This window comes from Melanotaenia boesemani, chromosome 5, assembly GCF_017639745.1.
Source record: "Melanotaenia boesemani isolate fMelBoe1 chromosome 5, fMelBoe1.pri, whole genome shotgun sequence".
Taxonomy (NCBI): domain Eukaryota; kingdom Metazoa; phylum Chordata; class Actinopteri; order Atheriniformes; family Melanotaeniidae; genus Melanotaenia; species Melanotaenia boesemani.
Genome location: NC_055686.1, coordinates 5,280,226 through 5,290,405, shown reverse-complemented (window position 1 = coordinate 5,290,405; position 10,180 = coordinate 5,280,226).

Here is a 10,180-nt window from a genome sequence, read left to right as displayed (position 1 = left end):
CGGTAAGCCTCCTCCAATGATTTAATCCTGAGTTCTAATTCTAAAACTCTTGCTGTTTCCTTCTTCTTCTTATGTGAGGAGAAGGAAATTATTTTCCCTCGCATTACTGCTTTTCCTGCTTCCCAAAGGAGACACGCTGAAGTTTCAGGCATGTCATTTTTTTCTATATAAATTGACCATTCTTTTTTAAAATAATCAATAAACTCAGGATCTTTCAATAAAGAGGTGTTAAATCTCCAGCTTTTACCAATCGGTTTATTATTTTTGTTTCTCAGAGTGAATGAAACTGGTGCGTGATCGCTAATGCTGATTGGATGTATCTGAGTCTCTGAAATGTCACCCATTAGTGAGTTACTATTTAAAATATAATCTATTCTAGAGAAGGAGTGGTGAACTGAAGAGAAGAAGGTGTATTCTCTTAGTTTAGGATGGTGAGAGCGCCAAGCATCGCAAAGACCAAAATCCTTCATGTACTGTTTGATAGTTTCTGACGACTGCCAGACTCGATGACTGGCTGATGTGCTGCAGCGATCTTGTTCAGTCAAGACTACATTAAAATCACCAGCTAGCACTATTCTGTTATCTGAATAATTCTGGAGTGTAGCAAACAGGGAGTGGAAAAAGGAGGGATCATCTGCATTGGGGCCATATACATTGGTAATACATAATTTGATATTACAAATAGATAATAAAGTTATCAGAAATCTGCCTTCCGGATCCACTACTGTGCTATCTATGTCAAAATTTAGTCTCTTATTAATAAGAGTAGCTACTCCTCTTTGCCTAGAATTGTAACAAGCTGAGTAAACATGAGGAAACTGAGCTGTTTGAAGAAGATCTATGGTTGAGTTTGTTAAATGAGTCTCTTGTAGTAAGACAATGTCAGCCTGCAGCTCCTGTAATTTATTAAAGATCTTCAACCTCTTCTCCCTGGAACCGGCTCCATGTACATTCCAACAGACGATTTTTAACATGGTTATTGTGAACGGTTTAATGCTTCATGCGTGTTACTGACGCGTGTGTCTTTGTGCGCCCCTCTTGCGTGTTCGCGCGTGTTTGCATGCAGCCTGATTGCGCGCGTTTGTCCGTATGTTAAATGTCCGTATATGTAGTCTACCTTAATGCGTGTTCTCTCATACATAAAAGGCGAGTGTTTATATTTATCATGTATGGTGCGGCTGTGCGTCCTGACGGTTTTCGACCGGCCGCGTGCGCTGCTGATATTACGAGCTGGATTACAATTAACAGTGAAAGCGTGAAAGATAGTGAAAAGTGAGAAAAGTATTTGTGTGAAATATAAAAACAAAACAGAAAAAAAATACATCGATCTAGATGTAGAGGCTGTGGTGAGACGAGCAGTGTGTTCTACTGTCAGTGATCTATAATGGCGAGTTAAGAGTGATCATTTGGAGAGATTGACATACAGCACCTGGGATCAGAAGAGCCACGGAGTGACGTCCGGGTCGCGGTACAGTTGTCCATTAATAAACAGTTTATCCACCGCGATGACAGCGCGAGCGCCATTAGCCATAGATTTCCTTCTGATGGGAAACAGGACTCTCCGTCGGTCCAGAATCTCTCTCGGATATTGGTCGTTTACTCCGAAGTTGGTCCCCTTCAGTTCGCGGCCCTGGTTCTTCACCTGCTCCTTCTGTTTGAAGCTGACGAACTTCGCTACGATGGGTCTTGGTCTGCTGGACCCGGGTTTCCTCCCGCCGAGCCGATGGACTCTGTGAAAGGAGATGTTTTTCACCGTTTCCTCTGGGAGCTTCAGGTGGGTTTTGATGAAGTTTTTCACCGTGGTCTCGGGGTCCTCCTCCGTCTGCTCTGGAATCCCTGCAAATACCAGGTTCTCTCTCATGCTCCGCGCCTGCAGATCGATCACCGTTTCCTTAATCTTCTTATTTTCATCTGAGAGACGGGTCAAGCCCTCGGTGAGGGATTTTACCGTCTCTCTGAGACCGGCATTTTCTGCAGCCAGACTTTCCACCTGCTTCTGGCTGAATTCTAGTGATTCACGTAGCGCCTGGAACTCTTTGTGGAGAATTTCTACCAGACTCAAACGCGCATCAAAACTACTGAGTTTCTTATCTATGGAGATCAGAACATCTGTTGAGTCGTTCCCCGTTGGTGAAATAGCTCCAGGTGAATCCTCATTTCGCTGTCTCTTGGATTTAGATGAGGTGGAGGGGGTGGAGGTGTTGTTTGGTTTCCCCATGACGATTCTGTCGTAACAACGATCTATAAAATCTGTCAGGCTGGCCAAATCCTCCCCACTGTGCTCCAGAGTGTACCTTTTAAAGACACTATAGTCCTACTTTAAAGAATATTTTAATTAGGTTGGCACAAAATACAATCGAATGAAAGTAGAAATGTTTGGGCGCCTAGTTTGAATCTGCCGTCTCCCCCGGAACTACGTCACCTACAGCATTAGCGTCACTTACCTGCCGCCCGAGATATTTCTTTAATAAAACTAGAGAGGATGATTTTTAGTAGTTTCTAAACAACAAAAACTTTTTTCTTTTATTTCCCAGTACAAAACTTTTAAGTTCAAGTGTGACATAAATCCAAGGTTCCGGCTTCTATTGGCCCTTTCCCACTAGTACCCACTTGGCCCCGCCCGACACCACCCCTCTCGACTTCATGTTCCCATCAGGATTTTCCTGGAATGAGTAGATACATTTTTGGCACGTACTCCGTTGTGGTTCTGAAGTGCGGAGCTGGACCGAAAATCGCGACATGTCGAGATAGCAGGCCACTGTTGGCCAGAATTTGACGTCATGGGATGAGTCTCGACCCGACCCGCCATCTTTAAAATACTGAAGCTGTGACTTCGGATAACAACGTTGGCATTAAACCAAGCAACATGTAAATCACAAGCTCAGCGTCCTCCATTGTTTTTCCTCGTGTGTCGCAAACCAATAACGTTAGTTACTAGCCACCTTGCTAAGACGACCCCACCCACACTGAACGCAGCCTCAATTGACCTCTATTATGATCAGAACAATTGAAACTAGGGTGGTGTAGTGTCACCTGAATTAAAGACAGTACATGTGGGAAAGGGGCATTTGTGGCCTGGATATGTACTAGACCAAGCTGAATCAACAGCAGCTCTTCTTCTTGATTCCATGAGGTCACCAACATTGATTATGCTACATATTTTTACATCATACAGACATTCACATTCCCTCATTTACCCCATGAACAGAGATATAGACAAAAACAATCTGCACACACAAGGAAGCTTAAAAATGTGCACAAAAACATGTTTACAAGGACATTTCTATGTATGTTTTTAATAGAGTTTATGTTACCACATTTATTCATTTAATTACAAATGTACACATTAATGAACATTCCAATCATTGTATTGTAAAAGGCTGATGGAAATGCAACAGTTTTGTTAGATTTTGCTGAAGAATCAAGTTATTTAACAGATGATGATACCAGATAAAAAAATATGAAGATCAACAGATTTATTACAGCAGGATCAAAGATCATGGTCTCACAGTTTTAAAAATCCCATTTACAACAATTGGAAAGGTTGTCAAATCCAATATTTTATACATATTTTAATAAAGTAGCAGTAAATGTAACAAGATCTTAGATTAATTCTTCTTTTGTAGATGAAAATGTCACATCACAGATCATAAAATTTGAACTTTAAATTGTTAAGTTACCAGCAAGCACCCACCTCCACAGCAGTGTTTGTATCGTCCGGCTCCAGCGTCCTGAAACTGGCAGACTGCTGTTCACTGGTGTCTGATCCACGAATATAATGATGCTTAATGTGTGTTTCAGGGTGACAAATGATGTAAATATGTCAGGATGACAGATAGTGAAGTTGATTTGCATGCTTGCATGAGGAGTTGTGCAATAAATCTGAACAGGCAAATGTTCTTTTTACATAGAGGAGAGGTCAGGGAGCAACGACTCTAGTCCACTTTATCACTAAAATCTTTATTGTCCTGATATCATTAAACGCATTTAAAATAGTTTTTAAAGTCCTAAACGAAATAGGAAAACCAACAAAAAGAGGCTGTAATTAATCTTTGCTATCTACAGCTGTGGTTTAACTGGTAGAGTGGTCATTCAGTTTGATCCAGGTGTGTTCACACATCAAAATGTCAAGGTACTGAACGCCACACTGCCCCCTACATGGTCATTGGTGGTTGATTTTATATAAAAATGATGGCAGACTGCATATAGGGTACTTATATAACATAAAAGGCTAATTATCTGTGTGATTGGGACTGTAATTAATCTTGTGTACTTGACACGACAGACCACATTACCTGATAAAAGATTCAAAGCTAAAGGTGATCTGTTTTTCTAAATATATTAGTCCATATCAACCAAGATATTCAAGTATGATAAGAAATAAAAGATTTGTCTGTAATGTAATAAATACGACTTTGTCATAACAGAAAAAAAAACATATCAACCATTCAGCTTGACATCAATGATTGAATCTATTACTAAGTTGGCCGAGTCAACCAGCATCGTAGCTCTGCTTTCTTTGATCTTCAAAAAACACAATCAAATAAATAAATTCTCCTTCAGTGTTTCGAGCATGGTGGTTTTCCTGCTGGCTGCAGAAACAGAGGCAACATCAAACTGCTGGACGTGAACCAACAGCATGCCACATGCTGCGGAAAAACAAGCAGTGACACTCATCAGCAGTAAAGACTCCAAAGCATCATAAACCATTGTTCCACCGAAGCAACCACAGCACTGCCATTATGGTGCAGACATTGTTGAAAGCCTCTGTGTTTATTGTTCAACCTGTTCTCTGTTTCCATCCTCTGGTGCTCAGAAAACACACCTGCAGTCACGTGAGACTAGGAATAACTAAAAGTTTAATTCTATAGCACCTTCCAACAATGCTCAAGTTGAACAAAGTGCTTCACGTCATAAAAACAAATAAATGCAAAACACATTAAAGCAAAGTATCAAAGTACAAAAAGTCAAAGGCATTTTTAAATAAATTGGGCTTGGGTTTGGCTTTGAATGGAAGCAGGTCAGTGATGGAGTGTAAGTCTTGGGGAATAATATTCCAGAATCTTGGACCGATCCCCCCACTGCTTGCACCTGGATCAGGGCACCTCCAACAGATACAGTACTTAGTTTCAGTGCCATCACAAACAAAGAAAGAAAGAGCCAATACGAGGAATAAAATACAGCCACCTAAAATATTTTCTTAGTCCTTGAATAAGCTTTTAACAACTTTTTGTTGGGTTTTGACCCATCAAAGAAATAAAACTTACTGTACACCTCTAGCTTCCAACACAACTCTGAGTATCAGAGATGGACAAGAAGCTGAGTGTGGATAACTCTGCAGGTGAGATGAATCAGTACAGGAGACACAAGACAGACTTTCTTCCTTTCAATGTTTAATCTTTGGATCTACTGGATAATTGGATAATTACTGCATGCACTAAAACCAAATCCCAACAACCCCTCTTACAATAGAATTACTGTCAAAAGAGTTTAATTTTAGTTCAGCTTTATTTGTATAAAGCCAATTCACAACAGTCATCTAGAGGCACTTTATAGACATAATCAATTCAAGCTAATTCACTGTGATCCTATTAAAACAAATTTATAGTAGTCTAGTGACAGTGTTCATACAAGCCAGTTTGTAAAAAAACATAAATGCCTATTTAAGGAAAAATGTCAAAGACTCAGATTTACATCCCGAAGAGTCATGTGAAGCATAATTAGTTAGCATATATCTTCTTGAATGTCTCTACAGTTCTTAATAGCCTTGGTCAAGTTTTCTAACCCCCTCCGATTCGAAGGGTAAATAGTTGCAACAACCATCATTAAGATTAGCACAAATACCTGCTGCTGTAATATCAATGGTCATCCTCTTCTTGACAAGTTGATGCATAAGTGACACCTCAGAACCTACTGACTGAAACCTGCTCACCATTTTAATAGGCAAGGCAAGGCAGTTTATTTGTACAGCACATTTCATGTACAGGACAATTCAAAGTGCTTTACATAAAACAAAGGCATTGCAGATATTTAGAAATAGTAAAAGGCATCAACACATAATCACAATAAAATAATAAATTACATTAAAATGATTAAAAGCAAGATAAGTTAATAAGTTTCCATGCAGATTTCATGCATAGACGCATGAGAAAAGAAATGTTTTTAACCTGGATTTAAAAATGTCTACATTTGGTGAAAGTTTAATCTCCAGCTGCAGATGTTTAATGCTCTTTAGGAAGTCCTATTTAAATACCATTACAATAATCCAGCCTGCTGGAGATGAATGCATGGATGAGTTTCTCTTCGTCTTTCTGGGAGACTAACCTTTTAATTCTGTTGATGTTTCTGAGCTGGTAAAAAGCTGTCTTAGTGACTGTCACGGGCAGTGGGCGGAGGTGAGGACCCAAATGCAGGCAGTCAAGGCAGGAGGCAGAATTGGTGCAGGTGACAAGGTTTATTTCCCAAAACGAAGACAGGGAACCACACACGACAAGGATAAATCCAGTGAACGAAAAACCACACATGACCAAATGAGGATCTGACAATGAATGACCGAAAACCAGGAGTACTTATACACAGAGGGAGTAACAAGACACAGGTGAAGTGGATTACTAATCAGGCCAGGTGATCTAATGAGGCAGAACAGAAATCACAGGAAAACAAGAGGGAAAAACCAAACATGACAAAACTGAAAGCTAAAGCATGAACATAACTATAAACCAAGAACACCGAACTAAACATGACAAAAACCAAAATCCTAAACATGATCAAAACACCCACCAAAACCCAGAAACCATGACAGTGACACCTTTGATGTGGCTGCTAAAAGTCAGATCTGAGTCTGTCAACACTCCAATGTTACGAACTTGGTTGGTGATTTTAAGAGCCCGAGTCTCCAGATGTTTGCCAATGCTGACCCTCTTCTCTTTGCTACCAAACAGAATAATCTCAGTTTTGTCTTCATTTAATTTTAGAAAATTCTCCTTCATCCAGGTGTTTATTTGCTCCAGACACTGACACAATAAGTCTATTGGACTGCAGTCATCTGGTGACAGAGACACATAAAGTTGGGTATCATCAGCATAACTTTGACAATTAATGCTATAGTTCTGTAATATTTGACCCAAAGGGAGCATATACAAGTTGAACAGAAGAGGTCCAAGGACTGACCCCTGGGGGACTCCACAAGTCATGGCCACTCGCTCAGATTCATAGCTGCTGATCGTAACAAAATAACTCCGGCCTTCTAAATAGGACCTGAACCAGTTAAGGACCGCTCCAGAAAGTCCAACCCAGTTTTCCAGCCTATGCAACAGGATTCTGTGATCTACAGTATCAAACGCAGCACTGAGATCCAGCAGAACCAGGACTGATACTTGCCCAGAATTCGTATTCAACCTAATGCCATTTAACACTTTGACCAGAGCTGTTTCAGTGCTGTGATGAGGTCCGAAGCCGGACTGAAATTTATCAAGATTTCCACTTTCATTTAAAAAGTCATGAAGCTGGTGAAATACAACTTTCACAGTAATCTTGGAAATAAAAGAGAGGTTAGAGACAGGTCTATAGTTGTTCATTATAGAGGCGTCTAGAGTCCTTTTCTTTAGGAGTGGCTTAATAGCAGCTATCTTTAGTGACTTTGGAAAAATGCCTGATGCCAGTGAGCTGTTAACTATCAGTAGGAGATCACTTTCTACTGAGGTAAAAACTGTTTTTAAAAAGTCGGATGGTATCATGTCCAGAGTGCATGTTGTTGATTTCAAATGCCAAACTGTTTCTTGTAGGACTTTTAAATCAACCATTTTAAATTGCCACATAACATCTGAATTATTTCCGGGTTTTGGACACAGACTAGTTTTCTTGTTTGACTGTGTGGAATTAATATTTTGTCTAATTGTTTTAATTTTTTGGCTAAAAAAGTTGGCAAATTGGTTGCATTTCTCAGTGGAAAGGAGCTCTGGGCTTATCTATATAGGAGGATTAGTAAGTTTTTCAATCAAAGCAAACAGTGTGAGAATTGTTGACATTCCTGTTAATCATTTCAGATAAATGCAGCTCATTGTTATAGTTACGCAGGCTTTGTTTGTACAGCTCATAGTGAATTTGAAGTTTATTTTTCCGCCATTTCCGCTCAGTTTTTCTGCATTCTCTTTTTAGACTGGTAACCACAGTGGTGTTTCTCCATGGTGTTTTCTGTTTGCTCAAAGTGCTCTTGATTCTTATCAGTGCAACAGCATCCATTTCATTCAAGACTTTCAGATTGAAATGATCGAGGAGTCCATCAACTGACTTTGCACTGGTTGTTGGTAACATAGCTATGGCCTCCACAAACTTAGCTCTTGTTCTTTCATTAATGTACCTCTTCCTAACCGAGGAGCAGGTTGGTTGGACATTCTGAGTGATCAGTAAATCAAACAAAATACAAAAATGGTCAGACAAGGCCAAGTCAGTGACCACAACAGAAGAAATATCAACACCCTTTGAAATAACCAGGTCCAGAATGTGACCTCGAATGTGGGTCGGTTCTTTTACATGCTGCCACAAACCAAACATGTCCAATATGGAAGAAAATTCCTTGACTTTACCATCCGTCATGTTATCTATGTGAATGTTAAAATCCCCAGTTAAGATGAAATGGTTAAAATCAGTAGAGATAACCGACAATAATTCAGAAAATTCATCATTAAAATTTACACAGTGTCCTGGACATCTGTAGATGATTAGAAATAGGATTTTAGGAATGCCCCTTAAAATAAAACTAAGATATTCAAAAGAAGTGAAATCAGCAAATGAAATCTCTTTACACTGGAATGAATCTTTAAATAAGGCAGCTTCCCCTTCCCCTTTCCTCCCGTTTCGACATTTATTCATAAAACTAAAATGAGGGGGTGCTGTTTCATTATGAACTCTAGCACTTGTGTCTTCTGTTAACCATGTTTCTGTCAGAAAAAGAAAATCTAAACTGTGAGAAATGATGAGGTCATTAACTAACAGTGACTTGTTGGACAGAGATCTAACATTAAGTACAGCAGTTTTATGAAGTTTACACTGGTCACTGTTGTATTCTGAGTTATACAAGGTACAGTCAACAGATTAGATCGATTCAACCACTCATTCACGACATAGGGCTGCACTACATAGCACACTAAATAGTGACTCATTCCCTTGGCGATTCGAACACGAAGCTGCCTATTTTTTCGTAGCCACAAACCACGTGACTACCAGCTATCACCACAGCAACCACAACCTGCATCAAGATGTCAATCCAAATCCAATCCATAGTCGTGTGTAAATATTTTTATTTTTATTCCTTATGTTGTATTTTATTCTTTGTTTGTTTGCTTATAGGTCATTTCGCGCAGCTCAATTTCTTCACCTCCTTGCGTCATGTTGAGATTATGCCCGCAATGCATTGTGGTCTATATTGACCCGTCTAGTGACCATCGATGCTCACTACTTTTCAGCATGCATTGTGGGTAATTTTGAGTGCCCTACTTTTTTCTCTCTGGACATTCGGACACTCCGACAAAATGGCTTGACCCCTATATAGGGCACTATGTAGGGAGTAGGGTGCACATTCAGACACAGCCCAGGAGATTGTTCCTGCCAGCAGCCACCGCCCTGTGGAAAAAGACTTGACTGTGAATGAATAAAGAATTATTTCCATTTATTTTTTTAAGAAATCAACAACGAAAACAAGCACAAACCCCAATACAACATTATGTGTTTCTCTCAGGGCATGAATAAAATATTTTCCATTCGCTTTAATTTAATTTAATTTAATTTAAACAGACAGCAGGTGCAACCAGAGCAAGAGAACAACTAACAGAAATTAATAAATGAAGAGTCCTTTTAAAATAATACAGGAAATTGCACAATCTGTGAACACATGACTGTAAAACAAGGCAAGAGTAACTGAACAGATCTGAAGAAAAAGATGACATCAAAAGTTATGATGGTGATAAAGTGGAACAATAAACTCAAAGAACAACAGATCATGACAAATACGAGTCAACATGTTTCAATGGCCAAATGAACAGCACCTGAACACAAAGCTGGTTCTTGACTGCAGAAATACAGGTGTTTTTTTTTCTTAAATATATTTGGATCAGGCAAATTGTATTCCTTCGTTGCTTTGGTGTAGTATAGCACTGTTTTAATTACATTAATTTCACAAGCC